This window comes from Equus przewalskii, chromosome 17 (assembly GCF_037783145.1).
Source record: "Equus przewalskii isolate Varuska chromosome 17, EquPr2, whole genome shotgun sequence".
NCBI lineage: Eukaryota > Metazoa > Chordata > Mammalia > Perissodactyla > Equidae > Equus > Equus przewalskii.
The window spans coordinates 24880029-24903819 of record NC_091847.1 but is presented as its reverse complement, the minus strand read 5'-3'; the positions used below and the strand labels follow the sequence as shown (position 1 = coordinate 24903819).

Sequence of the window (23791 nt, the reverse complement as noted above, 5' to 3'; positions counted from 1 at the left end):
TATTGACTCATTCTTTTTCCCGTGGGCTTCTTCTCCATCCCCAACTTTGAACTCATCAAATGATTTTAAGTCATAAAATGACAACCAGTCTTCCCATTTCTCCCAGGTTCATGATTAAGGAGTTAACTTGGGTTTTGTTTTTTTGTTGGTTGTTTTTGTTTCTTTCATTTGTTAACTGAGTTATTGTTCCCCAAGTTTTTCTTTATCTTTAAACTTTCTTTCACTCAAATACTTACCTAGAGTGCTGACAAACCAAATTCTGCTTTCTAAAGACAGTCAAGGTGAATACTATTTATTCCAATGCACTTCTGGTCATATTTAAACACCTCCACATCCATGAACCCTAGAAGGATGCTAAGCACTTAGAAGGGTCTTTTCATTTTCACAGCAGTATTTGGCATACACGGGCAGGTCAGGCATTATATGAAGATAATAAAAATAAAGCAGCTTACCGCGAGGAAAGAACCTATTATTAATTGTTTGAGAGAGGCTCTCCTTGTAGTGAAAGAAATATGCTCCTTCCTGCAGGATTTCATAGAATCGTATTGCTAGGAGGGACCTAAGAAATCATCTAATCCAATCCCTCAAGGTTTAGGGAGGTGAATTGATCTACTGTTGATCTCTGCATTTATTTGTGACTTTTCCTTGTTGGGAAAAATAAAATAACAAAAAATGAAGGGTAGAAATTATACACAGATGTTGAGATGTATGTAAGTAGGTTTTCATTTAAAATTTATTTTTTAATTTGAAAAAATATAGGCATAAAAAAGTGGAGAAAACTAAGAATGCAGACTTTATAATAAACTCTCCTATAGCCAACACCTTGATTTGACAATATTCATTTGTCCTTTTTGCATTAATGTTTAATAAATAAATAAAAAGTTAAAATTTCTTCCGTTCTCTACAGTTTGTTGCCTTTTCTTTCTCTGAAGCAAACACTAATACAGAATCAATGTATACTCATCCAGTCCATTTAAAAATGTTGTGGAACACATTTTTGTTTTTTCCCTTATTTTTCAGTGTTTCATATATGTGTGAATGTAGCCCTTTTGTACATACTCTCTAAAATTTATGGTTTCCCCACCTCACACCTGTTAAGATGACTATTATCAAAAAGACAAGAGATAACAAATTTTGGCAAGGATGTAGAGAAAAGAGAATCCTTGTACACTGTTAGTGGCAATGTGAACTCATATAACCACTTACGGAAAACAGTATGGAGATCCTGCAGAAATTAAAAATAGAGCTGCCATATGATCCGGCAATCTCACTTCTGGGTATATATTCAACGAAACATAACCATTATCTCAAAGAAATATCTGTACTCCCATACTCATTGCAGCATTATTCACAACAGCCAAAGTATGAAACCTAAGAGTCCATAGATGGATGAATGGATCAAAAAAATATAGCATATATATACAATGGAATATTATTGAGTCTTATGAAAGAAGGAAATCCTGTTATTTGCAACAACGTGGATGAACTTGGAGGGCATTATGCTAAATGAAACAAGCCAGAAGGAGAAGGACAAATATTGCAAAGTATCACTTATATGTGAAATCTGAAAAACAAAAAGTTGAACTCTTAGAAACAGCAAGTAGCAGAGTGATTGCCAGGAGCTGGGGAATAGAGAAAGTAGACAGTGGTTGGTAAAAGGGTACAAATTTTTAGTTATAAGATGAATAAGGTCTGAGGATCTAATGCACAAGGTGACCATAGTTGTTAACACTATTGTACAACTGAAATCTGGCAAGAGGATAGAACTTACACGTTCTCACCAAAAAAAGTGGGGGTGGTAAACATGTCAGGTGACAGCTGTATTAATTAATTCAATGGGGAGAATACTTTCACAATATGTACATTTATCAAATCATCACATTGTACACTTTAAATATCTTACAATTTTTGTCAATTATACCTCAATAAAACTGAAAAAAAAGATTTACAAGATTTCTATATATTCTGGATAAGAATCTTTCTTTTATAGATATTGCAAATACAGCTTCTCTTCTGAAGATTTTAAACATATGCTAACAGGTGGAGGTAACTAATTTTATTTCATTGAGTTCAAAGAATCACACTTTATTAAGAAATGCTTTATGTCCTATTCAGTTTTTGTAAATTATCCATTATCTATGCTTTTTTAAAGGCTTTATTTTATATAACTGGATACGAGGTTTTATTAAGCTCATTAAATCAAGCTTATTTTTAGTATTATTCATATATTTTATGTTCTTGATCATTTTTCACTTATTTGGTCCATCAGTATCTCAGAGGGTATATTTGGATATGTTGATTTTTATGTTTCTGTTATATTTACTTTAAATATTATGAGGTTATGTTGTAAGTTATATGCAATTATAACATTGCTTTACATTCTTAAGGGATTATTCCCTTTATCCTCAGATAATGTCCTTTTGTTTTTCCTGTTAATGCTTTTGGCTTAGGTTCTATTTGTCTGATATTAATATCATTACTCCAGATGTTTTCTAATTAGCATTTTCCAGCATAACTTTTACCCCTTCGTTTTATTTTTGGTGTTTCTCTAAATTGTATGTGATAAAAATGTTATGCAATCTCTAGCCCTATATTAAGTGAGTATAATACATTAGCACTTAGAGTTATTATTCATCATTTGAATTCATTTCTACAATTTTACTCTGTGGTTGCTTTTAACCTAGGTTTTACTTTACTTCTTTTCTCTCCTCTTTTCATGCTTTCTGTAAGAGTTTCATTATTTTTCTTCTTTTATTGCTTTGAAAGTCAACCGTTACATTTCTATTATTGTCATGATTATCCTTAACATTTAACAGGCATACACAATTTTACATTTTTCATTTTATTTTTCCCAACGTTCTTATGGGTCTCAGGTGCAAAGAATTTGATTGATCATAATCCTTGGTTTGCATACACTTTGAACACGATCCTTATCTATCTATCTGTCTATCTACCAATTTGCTGTAGTGTAATAAGGACTTACAAATCCACCATCCCACACAAAGCCTGGGCCATGAAAATCACTTACACCTACCTATATGGTGCCCCATAGTTCCATCCCCTTGCTGTACCTTGGAGGAACCACACTGTGAATCCCAAGTTCATTATCCCTCTGCTTTCCCTTCCTATAGCTTCATCTGTGCTTTAAGCATTTCTAAATTGACTTCAGTTATTTTTTAACATTTTATAAAGGTATTTGTGCTTTGTATAATATTTATGAAATTATATTTTTTACTTAATATTTATATTCATTCATATTTTCGTACACTGCTCTAGTTCACTAATTTTTATGTATATTGGAATGCTTGATGGCATTCACAGGTTACTTAGGCTCTGTTCATTTTTCTTTCTGTCTTCTTTGTTGTTGTTCTCTTCCTCAGATTAGATAATCTCCATTGACCTAAGAGACCTGTGAACACCATCAAGCATTCCAATATACACAAAATGGAAGTACTAAGAGATGAAGAGAGAAAGGAATAGTGAGACTGTTTGAAGAAATAATAGCCAAAAAATTCTCAAATATGATAAACAACCTTAATCTATACATTCAAAAGGTTTATTTGTGTCCAATGAGGATTAAATCAAATAAATACACACCCAGTCACATCATAATCAAACTCTCAAAAAACAAAGAGAATTTTAAATCAGCAAGGGATATCCAACCCATCACATATAAGGGATCCTGAATAAAATTGACAACTGATTTTTCTATTCAACATTGTTCTGTGGGTTCCAGCCAGAGTAATAAGACAAGGAAAAATAAAGAAACAAGGAATCCAGATTGGAAAGTAACGCTACTCCTTTTTTACAGATGACAAGATCTTGTATAGGGAAAATCCTAATCAATTCACCAAAAAAAATCTACTAGGACTAATGAACTGGTTCAGAAAGTGTGCAGGCTACAAGAACAACAGACAAAAATCAATTGTATTTCTATATACTAGCAATGAACAATAGCAAACAAAAGAATATAATAAAATATTTAGGAGTAAATTTAATAAAAGAAGCACAAGATTTGTATACTGAAAACTACCAAGTATTGTTGAATGAAATTAAAGCATAGCTAAATAAGTGGAATGACATTCTGTGTTCATGGGTCAGAAGATTTAGTGTTTTTAAGGTGGCAATATTCCCCTTAAAAATATACAGATTCAGGGGCCGGCCTCTTGGCCGAGTGGTTAAGTTCTCGTGCTCTGCATCAGCGGGCTTGGGTTTCGCCGGTTCAGATCCTGGGCGTGGACATGACACCTCTCGTCAGGCCACGCTGAGGCAGTGTCCCACACAGCACAACCAGAGGCACTCCCAACTGGAATATACAACTACGTACTGGGGGGCTTTGGGGAGAAGAAGAAGAAGGAAGGAAAAAAAACTGGTTGTCAACAGGTACCGATCTTTAAAGAAAAAAATACAGATTCAGTGGAATCTCTATAAAAAATCCAGCTGCTTTTCTTTGCATAAATGGACAACCTGATCCTAAAATTCGTATAGAAATACAAGGAACATAGAGTAGCCAAAACAATCTTAAAAAATAATATAGTTGGAAGGCTCATACTGATCAAATTTTACTGCTAACTTTAGTAATAAAGACAATTTGGTACTGGCATATGGATATACATAAGTAACGAAGGAATAGACTATCAGAAATTAAGTCTTACATTTATCCTCAATTTATTTTGACAAGGCTGCCAAAGTAATTCAACAGGGTAAAAACAGTGTATTTAACAGGTAGTACTGGGACCATAGGGTTGCCACATGAAAAGAATGAAATTGGACTTCTTCACTGATTATCAACATACTTGTGAGAACTAAAATCTACAAAACTCTTAGAAGGAAATATAGGACTAAATCTCTTTGACCTTGGATTAGGTGATGATTTCTTAGATTTGACAGACAAACAAAAATCTACTACAAGGAAAAAAAAGATAAATTGGATTTTATAGAAATTATCACCTTTTGTGCTTCAAAGGACACCATCAAGAAAGTGAAAAGACAACCCACAAAGTGGGGGCATGTATTTGCTCATCCTATAAATGATAAGGGTTTTGTATCTAAAATATTTTTTTAAATCTTACAATTCTACAAGAAAAAGACAACACAAGTAAAAATGTGAAAATTATTTGAATGAAACATGTACAGGAAAATATACAAATAAATGGCCAATATGTATATGGAAATATGCTCAACATTATTAGCCATTAGGGAAAGGGAAATCAAAAGTACAATGAGATATCACTTCACATCCACTGGGACGGCTAAAATCAAAAAGATAGGACAAAAAAGGGTTGATGAGTACTTAAAAAGGTTGGGATCCTCATACACTGCTGATGAGATTGTAAAATGGTTCAGCCACTTTGGAAAACAGTTTGGCAGTTCTTCAAAAAGCTAAACACAGGGGTCGGCCCCTTGGCTGAGTGGTTAAGTTTGTGTGCTCTGCTTCAGCGGCCCAGGGTTTCGCTGGTTGCAATCCTGGGCGCGGACGTGGCACCACTCATCAGGTCATGCTGAGGCGGCATCCCACATGCCACAACTAGAAAGACCCATAACTGAAAAAAATGCAACTATGTACTGGGGGTATTGGGGGAAAAAAGCAGGAAAAAAAAAAAGTAAACACAGAGTTACCATGTGACTCAGCAATTCCACTTCTACATATGTTCCCAAGAGAGTTAAAAGCATATGTTCATACAAAGCCTGCTAAGGAATGTTCATAGCAGCATTATACTTAATAGCCAAAAAGTGGAAACAACCCAAATGTCCATCAACTGATGAATGGGTAAACAAACTGTAGTATGTAGTATGTATACTACATACAGTGTAATGTTATTCAGCAATAAGAAGGAATGGAGTACAGAACATGGATGGACCTTGACAACATTATGCTAAGTTAAAGATCCAGTCACAAAAGACTACATATTGTATAATTTCATTTATATGAAATGTCCAGAATAGTCGAATCAATATGAATAGAAAGTAAATTAGTGGTTGCCAGGGCCTGGTGGTGGAAAAAATGGAGAGTAAATGCTAATGATTATGAGGTTTCTGCTTGAGATGATGAAAGGTTCTGAAATTACATAATGGAGATAGTTGCAAAAAACTGTAAAGGTACGATTCACTTCAAAAACACTGAATTATATACTTAAAAAAAATAAATTTGGGGGCTGGTCCCATGGAGCAGTGGTTAAGTTTGGCATGCTCTGCCTTTGTAGCCTGGGTTGATGGGTTCGGATCTTGGGTGTGGACCTACACCACTCGTCAGCCATGTTGTGGTCTCGAACCACATATAAAGTGGAGGGAGATTGGCACAGATATTAGCTCAGGCTAATCTTCCTCAGAAAATATAAATAAATAAATTTTATGGTATGTTAGTTATGTCAATAAAATTTCTATTTGAAGAAAAGTATTTGAAAAAGCATGTAAATAGGATAGAATAAAATGCAGAACGCAGAAAATAAAGATGTTCACATATTGTTTTCAGCCTTGACTTTGTTTACCTATCACTTTTTTTTTCGGTGAGGAAGATTGGCCCTGAGCTAACATCTGTGCCAATCTTCCTCTATTTTCTGTATGTGGGATGCCACCACAGCATAGCCTGATGAGTGGTGTGCAGGTCTGCACCCAGGACCTGCTGAAGTGGAGTGTGTGAACTCAACCACTACACTACCGGGCTGGCCCCACCTAACACTTTTTTGAAATCCATATTAGGAAACTAAAACAGTTAACTGATCTTTTGGTTTCCTTTGGATTAGGGTTAATAATTTGTTTGTGAATGCAATGAGTAGTAGGACACGGTGATGCAAATTTTCTTCAAAGGAAAATTTATGACTTGGTAATTTTAGTATCTGCCCAGCTGGCTTACCCAAAGCCTGAGGTCAGGGTTCCATTATCAATCAACGTGGTGTTCCAAAGATTTCCACATCTCAGTATCCACATTGTTCCTGCTGCATACAGTACTTCATCAAATCCTCTTTTCTGACAAATATATTCTGGGTTTGTACACAGGCAATTCAATCCAAAGGTGCATGTGAGTAATTGGAATAGTTTGGGGAGATTTATCACTTGTAAGTATCTGAAGATACCTTGATGGAAGAAACTTTTAGCAAATGATACACTACTCAAATTGGCAGATATCAAATCCACGGATTTGTGTTACATAAAAGTTATCATACCACTTTTTCAACCCAATTGTTTTACTTTAGTTTGCTAGAAAATGCATTTTCAAAATGAGTCAATTGACAATGAAATCAAACATTTTTCAAACAATAACTTTGATTTATTTATGAAAATTAGAAAATTAAACTATTACTATTTCAGGGACTTCAATACTCCCATAACTTTGAAGTCCCCTTGAATTCCACCTCCTTTTTGAAGTACAGTGAAGAGTTTTAATCTCTGAATGAAGAATATATAAAAACAGAGAGACACTAGAACAAAACAATAGATTACATTACACTAAAGAAGATTTAGAGCAATTTTCTTTGTCTCTATGAAAAAGATGCAAGAATTGATACCTCTAAGAAAATGTTTCTTTTGTAAATGCCACTTTTCTTTGGAAATCTTTTAAAATATGTTTATCACCTGTTATAATCCAACTATCAGGCAGACATTTACATTTTTAAAGTATTTATTTCAAAAACTATATTTTAAGAGTATCAGAATTAACAAAAGAGAAGAGCAGCCAGCCAGAACATATTCCCTGAATATCGTTATTCCATGTTCCTCTTCATTTATTATCTAAATATCCAATACAGTCTCAATGGTTATATTTTATCATTGGCATAACTATTTTGCACTTTTCACTTACTATATCATAAGCGTGTATTCATGGTGCTAAGGAAGTTTTACAATAGTTAAAAGTGACTGTTATTTAATAAAATTAATGTACCATATTTATTTAACCACCTATTTCCTGCATTTTCATTTTTAAAATATCAGTTTTATATTCTGCTAAAATATGTATCTTCCTGCATATAGAATTAAAAATTATTTTCTTAAATTCCCTCTAAAAGCTGTCCATTATTTTCCCCAAAATAACCAAACACTAATATTTGGGAATGGAGAAAGGGAGAGAGAGAAGCAGTTAAGTCACAGTAGTTAAGAGTTTGAAATGGTTTGAATCCCTGCTCCATCATTCACTAACTGCGTATCCACATGCAATATTCCTGACCTTATTTTTCTTTCTGTTTTTATTTTTAAAATGGACATACGTCTATTACCTACATTAAAGGGCTATCTATACAAATGCATGCAAAGTACTTAGCCCAGAGTCAGGCATTACTAAGTATTCAATAAACAGTATCTATGATGATAACAATGATGACGATGAAGGTGATGATGATGATGATGATGACAATGGTGAGAAGGAGAAGGAATTTCAACATCTTTTCTTACCTTTGTCATCTTTGAGTCTAGATTTCCACTTTGAGTCTATAATGACAAAGAATATATTCTAGTAGCTTTGGCTTAAAGTAATACAGTAAGAAGTGCATGTGTTTGGGGAGGAGAGTAGGTTTCAGCGTAAAGAAACATCCAAGGAGGAAGACAGACTCAGTGAGAGCTTCAAGTGAATTATTTATTGTACCTGCATTTTTCCTGAACCTATTCCCTACAGGTGGTGGATTTCGTTTGTTTGTTTGTAAATACAATGAAGGTTGATTTCAATATGTTGATTATCCCTCGTTTATAAAATACAATAAACTCTGAACATAATCTGTTGTCAAAAAACCTTGTTTCTTGTAGCCTTCGGAACATAGGGAGAAAATGCATCTTACTTCAAACCAGCCAGTAGCAGGGTGATGCATTCCTAGATCCTCTTCCCGCCTGCCTCAGGGGTGCTCTACTCGTTAGGCAGAGGTCTTTGTCCAGTGTTGATTTTTACTCAGTACCTTGAGTAAAAGATAAGTGCAACATTCTGGCATCCATTGAGCAAAAGCTAAACATAGCAAGAAGACAAAAGTTGATAGATTAAGATGGAGCTATCAGCTTAGTGTGATTATTTCAAAGAATTTTCTTCACATATATTGTTCAATAATCAATTCTCGTAATGTTTTATCATAGGGTATTGAGAATAACCTCTTCAATGCATCTTTAATAGCATGATACAATGTATATGACACCATTTAAAGGTCTGTTGGTACACTGAATGAACATTGGACGAAAGCCAGGAAATTACCAGTGTATTTCTGTTTCAGCATTAAATCATCCAGTGAACTTGGGCAAACAAAGGCTATTTTACGCTTCCCTTATCTATAGATTGATGGGGTAAATGAGATGATCCTTATGCTTTTTTCTAGCTCTAGAGGTCAAGGAATCTATTTATCAATACTTTCAGTAGATATTATTATTCTCACTTGCTGATGAGTAAAGTGAGGTCAAGAGGATGTAAGTGACTTCTTTAGGTCACACAGTGAGTAAATAATGAAAGTGAGATTTGAGCCTGGGCATCTCACTCAGTTTGTCTCATAGAATGAAAGATGATGCGAGCAGTAACGTAGTAGACCAATTTAAAAGAACTATCCTGGAAAACAAAATAGGTGAGAGGTTATTTGGGGATCTAGGTGAGCAATGCTGAGTACCTGAAATAAGGTAGTTGCCGTGGGTGTGAAGTGTAAAGGATGCGTACAAATTATATTTATGACAGAGAATTAACATATCTTGACTACCTATGTGATCCATTGAATGTGAGGTTTACGATAGAGAAAAATCTAAAATGGCTTCTAGATCTCTGACTTGGGAACTGCATAAATGGCATTTTCTGTGATAAGGAATGTGGTAAATACAGGATAGGAAGCTAAAATGATTAGTTTAGGAAAAATCTCTCTCCTAAGGATGTTGATAGGGATATATATTTTGTAGATAATAGAGTGTGACAGAGAGAAATTATTAGGCCATATTTAAACTATATAAAAATCATCAGAAATATGCAAGTCCATAAATGTGGAAATGATAAATTAGGGAGCATAATTAAAGTAAAAAGAAAAAGAAAAGAAAAAAGTAATCTGACTATGGCCTTCTGGGAGCACTAGAACATAAAAGGTGGAAGAGGGAAGAGAATCTAGGAAGGAAAAAGCCTGTATTGAAGTAAGAAAATAATGAAGAAAGAGTTGTATAGAAGTCAAAGAAGGAAAGAATTTCAAGGAAGAAAAGAAAAACTGTTATGGAGAGATTGAATATAACATAACGTTTGGATTCGAAAGCCAAAAGGATATCAGCGACTTCAGTGAAAGCAATTTCAGTGGATTGGTAGGGATATAAGGTTGAAAAGAGTTGAGAATTGAATACAAGGTTGTAAAATCAGGGGAAGTTTTAGAAAATATGATACATCCATTAGACTGACGCTGCTGGGACAAATGTTCTTATACTGACATCAGAATTATATACCAACTATAATCACACTGGTGTCATTGCCACCATCTTCCCTTGAAGCTATATTGACCATTCCCAATATTTTTTAAGCCTTTCTTTGGTCAGAAAATTATACAGGGCAGAGTGTAGATCAGATAAGACTGATCTACTCTGTTGGTCTAGAGATTGACCCATGAGGCCTAACCAAATTGGGATTTCACTAAAAAATCTATAGATTTGGTAAAATAGATATTTTACCCGCATAACCATGCTAAGAACAGAACAAGTTATATCAGATTTTGGTGTAAACATACAGTTTTATTAGTGTTACTAAAGACTCCTAGAATTGCTTCTTTTTTAGAATAAAGAATGCCTCATTAGCCACTGACACATCATAATTGCCATATACTCTATTTAAATCTAATTCTTGTTATGGATGTCTCAGTGCTGTAATAACCCTGTCAGTCGATCTGCTACACATTCTTATATGTAGGATCTTCTCTTGAAAACTTCAAGCTACTATTGAATACTGGTGTTTGGACATTGCCTTCACTAACAGGTTCTAATGCTTAATAAGTAAGAAAGGACATTCTACTTGAACAACTTCCTTTCATTGTCTCTGATATGCATTTGCCAGTGAGGAAGTAATGCGGCATAACAGGAATGTGGTGTTGGACTGGGATATTGGCACTACGTATAGAATCTAGTGTCAGTTCTGTTACTAACTAGCTGCATAAACTTGGAAAATTCCTGTAAGTCTTGGGTATTTATATTTCATCTTGGTAAAATGAGAAGCCCCAAGAGAAAGTCTCCTTAGAACTCTTCCAGTTCTAAAATGATTTGTATCTGTAAATGCTTTTGCATCTTGTCTCCTCTAAGGTGGAGACATGGATATTAGACTTCCCAGAAACACCTTCGGTACTACCCAGTCTGTTAGCCCTGACATAATACTTGCTTTAATGTCATTCCCTTCGACTGGACTTGTGCAAGAGATAAATGGTAGCTGAACAACTTCCTTACTAGATTTTATCTGTGAAACTGAAGAGGCTCAACTGTGAACAAAAAGTGGAAAACAGAACATGTCAAGGGAATACTGAAGTCTAACTTCAAATAAGGTGAGTGTGCTGGCAAAAAGCGGCAGCAAACACTGTACATCAATAGATAGGGAAAAAAAACCCAGGTTTTTAAACAAAATTCAGGCTTACTAGGATTTCTAAAGGCAGAGGCACCTGAACTTCAGGCTCTGTTAGACAGTAGCAACTTTCTCAAGCCAGAGAAGAATCTCCACAAGAGCACAGTGAGGTGAAGACTGCTCATTATCGGTCTCTGGTGCTGGTTCACAGAACCAGACATTGTGGTCAAGGGCATATTCCTCAAACTCTTATGGATTGAACTGGTGAGAGTCATCTAGACTGTGCTACCAGGCTTCAATTATTCTGGAGAATTAATGTAGGATCTGCTGAATAAAATGTTTTGCATGTGTCCAAATTCCCTTGAACACATGATGGTCTAATTTTAATCTGGCAGATATAAGTTTATGTTGAATCTCTTTTTGTGCTGTTACTTGAGGCAGTAAGTTTCATGAGGTAGTTCAATTTGTAAGGTAATATTTGCTGTCAGTTATGTTCTCCTCCTCCTCTTCCCTCCCCCTTCCACTAATGTAATTTTTATTTAAAGAGAAATACTTGCAGTTGCATTCTGAATTCTTCATATCATCCAAAATTCATCATAATTCTGTCAGCTTTCTACATCTTTTCCAACTGAATATTTTTCCTCCCTGCCTTCTTTTTCATTACATTTGGCTTGTATCTTCCTACTTTATTCAGTGTTCTCTACCAAGGTACACATTAGAATCATCCAGACAACTCCTTATCCTGGAACAGTGGTTTTAGAAACTCTGGGAGCACTAACATCTGTAGATTTTTAAAGATTGGCCCCGAGTTAACATCTGTTGCCAATCTTCCTCTTTTTGCTTGAAGAAGATTGTCCCTGAGCTAATATCCGTGGCAATCTTCTTCTATTTTGTATGTGGGTTGCTGCCACAGCATGGCTTGATCAATGGTGTGTAGGTCCATGGTCAGGATCCAAACCTGTGAACGCCAGGCCACCAAAACAGAGTGCACGAACTTAACCACTACACCACTGGGCAAGCCCCAGTAGCTTTTGTTTCTATTGTGTGACAGAGAGAGCTATAATCTATTTCTTTACAGATTTTTATGAGATCCAATGATCTTTTTATATTTGTGACTAATGAGACGCTCTTATTTTGGTGTTTTGAGTTAAAGGGGTACAATGGTTTGATGTGTCTAGTGACTTTAGATTCAAGAAATATCTCTGGCCCAGAATTCAACCATGTGCCAAGCACTATACTATGTGCACTCATTTTCATCATCTCATGCCAATAACTCAATCAAATAGATATTATTCTCAGATCAAAGATAAGAATACGAAAGGTCAAAATTTTAAATTATTTGTCTAAAGTCAAACTAATGGATCTATAATTAAAACCACATTTCTTGGTTCCAACTACAGTGCTCTCTTTCACGGTGCTGTTTCCCAGGTAAATTTCAGGGTCAAGACTGAAAGATCAGAGGCCATTATTCTATAAATAGTGCTTTGTTTCTTGTATTCAATGACTATGCTCTTTGCATAATAAAATAGATCTATGATTTGCTGTTTACTCACACAGTTCTAAAGACCATGTCCGATGGTTTATTTTCACTGTGAGCATTCAACTACGTGAAAACTCTTCATATCATCTGAAAACTTGATTCTGAAAGCCTTCGTCATCCAGATATTGATATTGTTTATCAAATGTGTCCTTTTACCATTGCTGTTCCATTTCTAGTGGAAGATAGGCCTCTTAAAGCCTTGCCATGACATTTTAGTTGCCTCTAAATCAAAATATTTTAAAGGCCTGTTGAAGGAAAAGTTGAAAGAGGAATTACATTAAGTTCCCTATTTCATGTGTGTTTATTCTTCCAAATACTGAAATCCTTTAATGGGTAGCTCTTCCTCATATGCAAACCTACTTGCTTTGCCTCCCATTATTTACTGATTCTATTCAGTAAATTCCAACACTGAAAATAAAATTTATCATTTCAGTAGTTTCTAAGTTCTGGGATATTTTGAGTTGACAAAATGCCTGCAGCCAGGCAATCTTTGGATCCAGAAGCTAATTGAAAATACAGGTTGCATGTTTAGCCAACAGTTGGAATATTCCTAAGTTCTTCCTTATAATGACTTAGGCAAAAGACATTAATTTAGTCTTGCTACTAACTTCTTTATACCCCTTAATGCAGTTTTTGGAGAGTGGCCACATATGATCCCAATAGATTGTACAATTTGCTTTCTGCCTTTAATATATTTAAGAAACTCCTCAACCAGCTTTGAAATCTCTTTGAAAAACACTCTACAAAGTCTTTTCTATTCTGGTTGGTTTTGTAGCTGACATCGTGGCCTTTACTGATTTTTGGAGGGGCTGGGGGCATAGGAATTTTTTTTAATCATTTTCCTAATATGTGGGCATTTAAAGTAGAGAATTTGTTGATGTTTACATGAAAAATACCATCAATAATTAGCAAATTGTTCGAGTATATTTTGTATACTGCATTGAAGCTACCTGTATGCCATACTATACTCTTCATTTAAAGCAGCTTCTGAAATTTCTGTTCTGTTTAATTGGTCATTCTGTTTATTTATACATCATTTGGGGCCGGCCTAGTGGTGCAGCGGTTAAGTGCACACGTCTGCTTTAGCAGCTCGGGGTTGGCCAGTTCGGATCCCGGGTGGGGACATGGCACTGCTTGGCAAGCCATGCTGTGGTAGGCGTCCCACATAGAAAGTAGAGGAAGATGGGCACAGATGTTAGCTCAGGGTCCGTCTTCCTCAGCAAAAAGAGGAGGATTGGCAGCAGATGTTAGCTCAGGGCTAATCTTAAAATAAATAAATTAATAATATATATACATCGTTAGTATATCTCTTTTCTCTTTTTAATTTGTATAGCTTTGCATTTTCCTGTGTTATTTTCGAGTGCAAATACCATCCCCCTCCACTGTATTCTTATTAGTAAACATTGTCTTGTCTATTCTCATGTATTTATTTTTCCAACTTATTATTAAAATCATTTGGTCAAGATCCAAATGAAGAAATAACTTGAAATTTAATTTGAAAATATATTATATTTTTAGGGTAATTTGGGGAGAAATGACATTTTTATTTCCAGACACGTAGTCTGAGTTTTCATTCACCAAAATCAAAATGATTTGTTCCACATTTCACAAATTTGAGCAAATTAGTGTGCCCTTAGTTATATTTCAAACAAAGCCATCAAGTCTTTGTTTGAAGCATCTTAATATCTCTTATTTTGATTATTGTTTTACATGTTCTTGCATTGTAAACTATATTTAAAGATATGTATGGAGTAATGATTAATTTTACCTAACTTTTATCAATATATTATATCCTCTTTTTATTCATTTGTAGTCTTTCCTTAGAATTCGATCAGTTTTGATAACAGTATTGTTCCCTTGATTTATTTAGGTTTATATTTGCCTCTTATTTTTTATCATTGGATATTTGTTTTTGTTTAAAGGAATAAAGGGGCTGGCCTGGTGGTGCAGCAGTTAAGTTCACACATTCTTCTTTGGCAGCTCGGGGTTCACTGGTTTGGATCCCGGGTGCAGACATGGCACCCCTTGTCAAGCCACACTGTGGCAGGTGTCCCACATATAAAGTAGAGGAAGATGGGCACAGATGTTAGCTCAGGGCCAGTCTTCCTCAGCAAAAAAGAGGAGGATTGGCAGCAGATGTTAGCTCAGGGCTAATCTTTCCCAGAAAAATAATAAAGGAATAAAAACTATAAATATCTTGTTAGCCATTACATCCTCAGGTCCTTGCACACTATTTGCTACATAGAAGATGTTCAATAAACATTTTTGAACAAAAATATCTAAAGGAAACAAGATATAGATGGATTTAAACATTTAATCTGAGAATCAATGTGTTTTAATTGGGCTGTTTAACACATTCGCATTTATTGTGGCAATAGGTACATTTGTTCTTATTTTAATCATCTTCCTTTCTTAAATATATTTCTTTGCCATCTACTCTTTGTTTCTTTTACTTGTTCTTAGTAACTAAGTTTTCTTTATTTCTGTTTTCTTACAAATTTGGAAATTTTATAGATAGATTAGATATAGATAGATAGGTATTTGTCAGTGTGATTTAAAAAATGTTGACACTTTTAAAAGACCAAAAATAAGAGCATCTATCAGCTGCTTACTTTTGTGTAGAGTAGGAAATTTCACAAACTTTTTTTTTCTTTCTAAAATTCCAAACCATCTTTTTGTTAAAAATTCCTGATATGCAGTAATGAGACGATTTTTATTATCCTGAAATAATAGATCCAGAATGATGTTTTTATATATTTATGTTACATTTTCCAAACAGAAAGTATCTTCAATCTCTCTATTGTTATAAATACGAGGTATATTTTGAGATTTAATTGAAATTCTAACTCTGACACTTTCTTTAAAACAGTAGTTTTTTTCTAAAATCCACTGTACTTATCTTTTTACTTTGTCATTTCTAATTTTGTCATTCTCACATGCTGCCTTTCTTCCCTGGTTATCTGTTTTTAATACATCTGTATCTTGTCTCTCCAACTAGATCCATCTGCTCCTTTGACAGCAACAGGGAGTCTTGTAGAACATGCTTAAAGGACAGTGGATCTGGCTAGATCACATGGCATCATTACATAGATTAGCCATTAAATAGATCCAATGAGTGGAATACAAGTGAAGGGCCTGGCAAAGTGACAGCAGATGTCAGCATGATGCAGTAATTGGTACAGCTGGAGATCCTGGTGTTATAATCTCTAGTCTTCTGAGGTGGACATTATGGTTTGAAGAATTTAAGTAATTGGCCCAAATCATTCAGTTTGTAAGTGGCAGAATTTAGAAATGGATCTATAAATTGGCATAAGCAGCCAGGGAGACATGGTATGGGATCATCGGATTAACTGGTCTAGAATTCTTTAAATTATTCTTTAATACATAAAGCTTTACTTTTACAACCTGGGATAAGAATCTGGAATTTAAGCTGCTTCTGCTGTGGGGAATGGTGAAATGAGAGCTATGATACCAGCAGGTATATGTAGAAATGTGAACGTAATAGGCTCTCAGGCAACACAATTACATATTGGATGGATTTGTGTTTTCCTGGATAGTTATTGATGTGTTCAAATAATATGTTTACCTTGCTTTCAGACTAAAGTGAAAATTCTTTAATATGCCTTATAAAATGCTACATTATCTGACAACTTCCAATCTTTCTCGATTCTAGATAATCATCCCTCACTTTATTACCTAGCAATATGTACCTTAACACATGGTCGTCCCTCGCTTTTCTTCCTAGCAACATATTCAAGAGTCATCTAAGAGTCTCCTGCTTGGTGAAATATTTTTTTGCTCCACAAGGACTGAAATATGTTTATCAAAGCCTCCACTCTGCATTATGCATACCCTCCTTTAGAGCACTTAGCAGGATACTTTTTAATAGTCTCTTCAGACTCATTTTCTTATCAGACATATAGCTCTGGAAAGCAGGGGCCCTGACTTTCCACTGGAGCAATCCCAGCACCGAGCAAGGACACAATAAATATATGAGAGTGGAAAGGTGAGAGGCAAGAAAGGAAATTGAGACCTCCTTTTCATTGCCTAGTTACATCATTGCTTCCTCACCACTGGCTACATCTGCTTCTCATTCAGAAACAAACTACTCAAAGCAAAAAGTTTTAGCCAGGGGTTCTGTGTGTGCATGTGTGTATGCGTATCTTGTTTCAAGACCAAGGACATTAATAACATTTTTTGGATCCAAGTACTTTACACAGAACATAAACTTGGTAGTCTGTTTTTAAAAGGATCTAATTAACAGTCCTATCACTTCAGTGGGCCACCCTGGATATAACAGTCTCAGTCTTGGTAAGTATTGTATATATCTTTTTAACTAGATAAAAGCAGAATGAATATGACATAGTTGGCTGTGGTTAGAATATATGTCCCTTCTTCCTATCCATACCTTCAACCACAGGCTCCAGTACAAATAAGAAAAAGCTTATAAAACCCACGAAATCCCAGGCACCACACCCCTGATATCAAACTGATAGGAATATGTAAGTATAAGCTTCCTTTCTTCCTATTACAGTATTATTCATAGATGTGAAGTTGGAATTTCAGGAGTTCATTGACTCTATTCCCAGCCAGATCAACAATTGGACTTCTTTTCACACAAGGATATTCTATTTTTATTTTCTAAAACTTACAGCTAGTTAAGGTCTTTTTATGTTTTAAGCAAAATACCTGTATCCAATAAACAGAAAAAATTTAGATGTATATTTTTAAATAAAATAATTGGTATTATAAATGCACACATACAATAGAAAAATAGGCAAATCAGAATGTTAAAGTAGGGGAAATTTTAAGCAAAAGCAGAGAAACAACTAAGTGATTAAAATGACAGTTTGCTTTGGCTTTTTAGATAGGGAGATACGTAAAAGGGAAAATATGTTATGGACTGCTTATTTGGAAGACACATATCCCCTTTATCATTGTACTTTTATTTTAGATAAAATTCTATGAAGCAACAATTTTTAAAAGCTTACGTAGCTACATGAACAAAAATATAAAAAGTGTCCTATAGGGGGCACTCGAGTACTATGAACCGAAGCATCAGCTTTTTCTAGTCAGATTTTGTTTAGATGGAAAGGGGTAAACCCTTGGGCACATTTTCATATTACCTTTTATATAATGAACAAAACTGAGTCAAATAAACGAAAATACTCTTTGTCGTGCTTCTACTATTCCCCAGCGAAAGACAAAGGGATATTAAAAGGTGCCATTAAATGACATTCTGAGCTCTATTATTCCAAAATCATAAAGGTATGATAGTGTAGACAGCTGTGTTGGTCTGCATTTTCAAAATTCCAAACAAGTTTCTTCTATATTATAGTTCAATGCCAGAGATAATTATCATCCTCTTCTAGAGACATTTAGTTGGATAAAACAGTAAAAAGCAGAGTCATGTGCCTCATTCTCTCTGGGTCTTAAAGCACCATAATATGAGAAACTAAAATCCTTTTGAAATAGTATTCCTAAAGAAGAGTTAGTCTACCACTTGCACAGGAAAGTTGTAACAAATGATGGTGATTTTTTAAGGGGGTGGGGGGAGGGGTAGGATGAAGGCAAAATTAAGATCCGCCCAACCTGTGTTCCAGATTTCAAGTGAACACGTTTTGGCAGCTAAGACTTTATTTTAACCTAAACCTAAACGAAAACTTGTGATGGCACCTAACTGAAAACAAAACGTGTTTTCTTTAAAGTGATGGAGAAACTGTTTCATTTAGGCTTTGAAACTGCACATAAAAAGAAGTTGCTTTTTATTTTAACATGGTCAATATCATGGTAGCTTAAAAATTAACCTCTAGATGCCCTCAGGATAGTGATATGAATCCAATTAAGCACATTAAATACTAATCTCCCCATTGAATTTCCCACTGAAGCGCTTCACAGCGCACAGCACTAAGAGCACGTGCTTTGCTTCTGTCATTTTCACACAGGGCAGCTTAATGCCTGCTCTGATTTTAAGACAGGCTTGTATGAGTGCTAAGCACCTCCTCTCATTAGCTTGTGCACCACTATCACAGCTGCAAATAATGAAATCACTTCTAGTACCATTTAAGTCGGTAACTTGAGACACCTGTAGCAGGTATGATCTCGCACTACAGCCTGTTTGGGTTATGAAGCAAGAGCGTACCCCTCCCTGCAATATTTTTAGTGCCACCTAAATATTTGCTGTCATAAAATTGGGTTATATGTCAGTAGTCCCTAACAATGATTTGACAAGAATCTCAAGTTCTTGATCTACTTTGAAAGCATGAAACTTGAAATAAGAGAAGACAGACAATTTATAACTAAGATTTCTTGGATTTAATATAGTTATTATAGCCAACAAGATAGGATTTTCTGGGACATTCTTGAGTAAAAGTAATTATTACCCAGTAATGATATTTATCAGGCCATATGTTCTAATTTTGGCTTGGAAACTGACTAAATGTAAAGTGTGTGGAGCAGTAGTGGGCAGAGGGAACCAGCTCCGGAGCTGCAAAACCAGCCTGGCAGTCACCGGCATAACATCCTTGGAGCTATCATTTGTTTTCACTTGCAATCTACAGCTTGGAGCATGGTTGGTTCTAGAAACTCTCCAGCCAAATTTACACCTGGTATTTGTCCTTTAATATTTTTTATTTCATGAGAACAACAGAGTGTGTTAGGATTTCCAAGCTATTTTTCTCTGTGGTTGGACGTACCTTTGTGGAAAAGTCCAAATTGATTAATCTCCTTAGTTTTGGATAAAAAGTGAAGACTAATATAAACAATCCTTTGGCTAATCTTGTATTTCTCTGAATGTAGGTCAATTTGTGGTTGTATACAATATATATTTTTTCTTGTTCAAATAATTATATTATAGTTTTCAGGCAAAGCCTAGTAAGGAGCATAAAAACCATCTCTTGTCATTTTCATTCACTTACTTTTGGCAAGAAAACCCAAGAAGTTAAATTGGAATAAATTAGGATTGCTATCCACCTAAAAGTACAAAATTGATACTTCTTTTAGAAATAAATGCATTCAGTTGCAAAGAAAGACTGAATAACCAAAAATATTCTTGGTCATCCCAACTACGTTTTCTATAGTGTGCTTGTGAATAATGTTGTCTTAACACTCTTTTCTGTTGCAGTTGTTATGTAGTAAGGCTTGCAGAACAATGTGAATGATACCCTTGGTAAAGTCTATTTACAACACAGAATGTAGCAATGGAAAGTCATAAAAGCATTTAATGGTCTTTCAGCTACAATTTAACTTTGCCAGTATTCATACATAAAATCACACATTTTCACAAATCTTGATAAACATATCTAGGTCCAAATGTCACCATTTTTCTTCCCACAAAGAGAAGCTTGACATAAAATCAGGGCATTCTGCTCTGAACTAGACAGATCCTTTTTGCATTTGAGTTTTTACTGTGATTAAAAGTATAATTTTCATAATAGAAAAACACTTTTAGAGGGCAGGAGACATTTCCTATGCGAGAGAAATGAACTTTCCTACTTAGCAAAAATAAATAATGTTTTGAAAAAGTTAGTTCTGTAACTTTTCTTTAAAGCAAACTTTAAAAAAAAATGTAAAAACTCGACACTAAGTGCATTCCACTTACCACAACTATTTAGTACTTACTCAGTGACAGTCACCGTGACCAAACAGAGCTGTTGACAGCCTCTGAAGAGCTGTTCTCAGTGGGGATTAAGCAGGTACACTTTGAAGAAAGGTTTGTTTTTGTCTTCTTTCTTTTTTTAATTTTTTGCTTCTTTTTACTGTTTTTTTTTTCTAATTTACTTTATGAGGACCATTTCTGATAAAGGAATGGAAAAAAATAGATTACCCTTCTTACAAAATCCAGCAAGACAAAGCAAAACAATCTCCTCCACTAAAGCACAAAACAAAAAAAACCCTAAACTTGGCTAAAGATACTGTAGCTCCAAAGTACTTTTTACATTTTAGCAGCAACTAATTTTATTAAAGCACATATAAAATGAAATTAATATAATTCTGGTATCCCCTCTTCTCAGCTCTCTGTCTATTGCTTGTACCTGTCCTCTATCTCAATATTATCCTGTTTATTTCAGATATAGAGATGTGTTCTATGCAGAAGGACCAGGGAAGAGCAGATGCAGGAATGATTATACAAGTTCAAGGGAAGAAGTGAAAATCCATTAAGCAGCAGTAAGACAAATTGTCTCTGGGTACCTATCTGAGGAAAGGCTATGCAAAAAGATCGTATAGGGGGCGGGGTTAAAAATTGTGAAACGCTAAAGACAGTATAAAAAGTAAACAAGAAAAATATCTTTTGGATATAAAGTAGGAAACTATTAAATACGAAGTGGATAAAACACTTGAAAGGGTCCCCAATAATAGCTATAATAAAATAAATAAGTGAATAAAAGTTGAACCAGACTTTCTCAAGTTCTCTTTTTGTCCTCTGATGCTATGTGAATCCACAACACAACAGAATCCATAGGCTCTGATTAATCTGTAAGTTACCAGTGAAAACATTTCTGAATGTTTTGAATTCTGAACATTTCTGCACTCGCTATTAAGTTCAAGACCAAAGGAGGTATGAGGTGCTAATCAACTAAACGCTGACCCTGACACTCAAAATATTTGTTTGTTTGTTTTTTGAAGGAAGATTAGCCCTGAGCTAACATCTGCCGCCAATCCTCCTCTTTTTGCTGAGGAAGACTCGTCCTGAGCTAACATCTGTGCCCATCTTCCTCTACTTTATATGTGGGATGCCTGCCACAGCATGGCGCGACAAGCACTGTGTATACTGCGCCTGGGATCTGAACCAGAGAATCCTAGGCTGCTGAAGTGGAATGTGCGAACCTAAGCACTACATCACTGGGCCAGTCCCAAAATATTTGTATATATATTTTGTGATTTCTTGTTCAGAGTCTAATTCTAACAGAAGGCTCAGTTGTCTCTATAAAGGTTTATCTGTAAAGATATTTTCCAAGAAAGATGTAGCCCTGATTTTAATGGGTGGTCTCAGCAGTGGCCTTTTTGTATCATACCTGTGGTTCACCACAGCATGGTTCCCACAAGATCCAGGAAATTCAGCCCATTAGCACAGAAATGACATTTGGTTTAGATTGTAAGCTCTGATAGCACAAGGGGCGTGTCTATTTTCTTCATTGTTATTTGTACGGTTCTGAGTGAAGTGGCTGTTGCATAATATATAACTATTAAGAGAATGAACAAATTCAGATCCCCTGGGCTACCACTCCTCTGAGCTAGGAAGAACTTCAATGATGTTCACTACATAATAAAGGAAGAAATCAGGAAACTTTATTCAAGGTCTGTTTCTGACATTAATAAAATGTGTGACCTCTTCAACTTTTTTCATCTGTAAAGTGTAGTGAATTGGAAGAGATGATTTGAATGTTCCTTTAGGTGTAACAACCCAGAAAGAAGCAGAAAGATGATGACCAAAATGACAGAGATCAATATTATCGGATAGCAAAAGGCCTCAAGGGCTTACTTCAACAAAGTGCATCCTGACAGTGGAAACTGACAACCATCTCCCAGCGTGAAACACTAACTCTATTGTAGCAGCTGGAGATGGAGATGTGGAGGTCATCATGACCACAAGTATGTCAGGGTCAAAAAGCACCAACAGCAACAAGTCTTAAAGAGCAACCGACTTGAAAGTCAAGGATCATTTCCACGCAAGTACAGAGACAATGATTTGATGAGTTTTTAGCATTTCTGTATTCCCCCCCACACATGGATTGTATTGTTCCCAATTGTGCGTTCTGGAGACATATCCAAAAATCCAGATAGGATTTGTCTCTTGAATGTCTATTTATTTATGGAAGTCAATTGTTGCCTGATGAGGTTGTCTAAATCAGTAAAGAGTCGTTTCCTTCCTACGGTCAAAAGTTTAACTAGGGGCCAGCCCCATGGCCGAGTGGTTGAGTTCGCGTGCTCCACTTTGGTGGTCCAGGGTTTCACCGGTTCAGTTCCTGGGCATGGATGTGGCACTGCTCGTGAGGCTATGTTGAAGAGGCATCCCACATGCCACAACTAGAAGGACCCACAACTAAAATATACAACTATGTACTGGGGGGATTTGGGGAGAAAAAGAAAAAAAAAAAGAAGAAGATTGGCAACAGTTGTTAGCTCAGGTGCCAATCTTTTAAAAAAAGAAAAGTTTACTAAACAAGAGTCAGAGAAAATGTAAAACAATCAAATTAGTTTTAAGAGCTTTTATTATTTATTCTTTGAAAGTTATAATTGACTACCAATTGTGGTTTTCACCGTAATATGTATATCTTAAAGCATTTACAGATAATGACAGTAAAGATAGGCTGAGATTTGTATAAAGAGAAAAACTTAACATACCTCTAAACACTTTTACTTCCCAGACTTAATTGGATAATCACGTCACTCATGATTTTTTTTTTCCAGGTGTATATACCTCCAAATAATTTGCAAATAGTGGAAATTAAAATTGCAGCAAAATCTTACATTCTAAACTAAGTGCCCATGTCCTGGTTGAAACAGCATGCCATCAAACATTTATGGCAAACTTTTGAAGGAAAGCAGTTAAAAATATGCATTGAAACGCTGCAGTTTGAGAAGTAATATGAATTTAAAGTTTTTTCTTAGTGGCTTTTCCAGAGTAACTTTGTTTCAATTTTAAACTACTGATAATGTTTCTTTAACAATTCTCAACCCCACCCCTTACCCCTCATTCTCCCCACCCCTGTCTTGGCCCCTCTTTCTTTTTCTTCTCATCCTGTGTCTGCTGCTGCCTGGCAACTTTTCTGTGTGGAAAG

General features: G+C 35.3%; 1 long non-coding RNA gene across 1 annotated transcript; it reads right to left on the bottom strand.

Moving 5' to 3' along the window:
• Positions 1-8552: 8552 nt before the first annotated feature.
• On the bottom strand, positions 8553-23755 carry LOC139076780 (uncharacterized). The gene is made up of 3 exons (XR_011528717.1): positions 23355-23755; positions 20631-20805; positions 8553-8926 (listed from the first exon to the last, which is right to left on the bottom strand). It is a non-coding gene; the product is annotated as an uncharacterized lncRNA (long non-coding RNA).
• Between the last annotated feature and the right edge of the window lie 36 nt (positions 23756-23791).